The sequence below is a fragment of the Austrofundulus limnaeus genome, unplaced genomic scaffold (assembly GCF_001266775.1).
Source record: "Austrofundulus limnaeus strain Quisiro unplaced genomic scaffold, Austrofundulus_limnaeus-1.0 Scaffold68, whole genome shotgun sequence".
Taxonomy (NCBI): domain Eukaryota; kingdom Metazoa; phylum Chordata; class Actinopteri; order Cyprinodontiformes; family Rivulidae; genus Austrofundulus; species Austrofundulus limnaeus.
In genome coordinates, this window is record NW_013952470.1 from 991570 (window position 1) to 992999 (window position 1430).

The window sequence follows — 1430 nt, forward strand, 5'->3', positions numbered from 1 at the left end:
ACGTTACCTTGCAAAAGTTTGCATTCCCTTGCAAAATTGTTTTGCTTTCCCACGCCAAAGTTTGTTTTGTATATGAACCGAATTAAATCAGACTTTTATTTTGAAATATCTGGTTACCAAAACAGGATGTGTCGCCACAAGTTTGTGAAATTGACATTGATGTTGTGTGGCTGCACTGTTAAAATATCAGCAAATGACATACTTCTATGTGTGGCTGTGTGATATATTCATTCTGAAGCTGAACTAAATTAGTAGGCTAACTCGCTAATGGTGAACATGTGAAGGTGTTAATAAACGTGCAGGCACAACAGTGATAAACGACCTTTGCGAGGGAACGCAAAAGAAAAAAATTATCTCCCATGTCCCCTCGTGGGCTCCCTATTAATCATAGTCAAGTTTTAAAATGAAGTATTCAGCTGCTGAGAATATTTTAAAAATTATTTCAAGTAGAAAACAAAAACTGGAGACAGTAATCTTTTTATTTTTTATTTTTTTTATATTTTAGATTCAGTGCTTTAGAAAGGATGAAAAAAATTGTTGGACAGTCTTTGGATTTTGGGATGTGTCAGTTTTTTTACTATCTTGCATTTTGCTTAAAAATGATGAGAAAATGCTCAGAATTGAGGCTTAGTTGTTACAACTGAAAAAGAACAACGGCTAAAAGCTAAAAGGAGCTAAAAACAAAAACTTCTAAATGCTAGCTGAGSCAAAAGTCACGAAAGGCTAACACAAAACTAAAAGTAACAAACACTACCTAATAGCTAAAAGTAATTCAWGGCTAGCTTAAAGCTAAATGTGTCTAAAGTCTAGCTAAAAAAGTTAGCAAACAGTGGCTAAAAGCTAAAAGTAGCWGGAGGCTTGATCAAAGCTAAACGTATCAACAAACTAAAAGATGAAAATAGTAAATTAAATGCTAAATCTAGTGAAAAAGTTGCACTGCTATATAAGATAAAAGTTGTGCTAAGCCTAGCAAAACACTAGCTAAAAGCAGCAAAAGGTTAGTCAGAAGCTAAAATTGGCAAAAGACCAAAATGTTTGCTGAAATTCTCACATATCTAAGGCTCTCKAGCTCTTTTTTTATACACCGGAGGTGAATAGAAACTAAACTCTGTTGAAATGTCCCAGGTTTTAATCATGGTCACGTTTTAAACTGAACTATTCAGCTGCTGAGAATATTTTTGAAATGATTTCAAGTAGAAAACAAAAACTGGAGACTGTAATCTTTTTATTTTTTTATGTTTTTATTTTAGATGCAGTGCTTTAGAAAGAATAAAAACAGTTGGTTTCTGTGTATTTACATTATTGAGAGTGAAGGAGGCTTGAAATTAAATTAAATAGTTGTTTGGGAAGAACCTGATAGTTTTTTTTTATATACACTGCTCAAAAAAAATAAAAGGGAACACTTAAACAACGCACGCTAAGTCCAAGTA

At 32.9% G+C, this 1430-nt stretch overlaps 1 protein-coding gene across 1 annotated transcript in view; it reads left to right on the forward strand.

The window, feature by feature from the left end:
- The window catches only part of ubiad1 (UbiA prenyltransferase domain containing 1), a 6430-nt gene that overhangs the window by 3795 nt on the left and 1205 nt on the right, over positions 1-1430 (forward strand). The window lies entirely within an intron of this gene.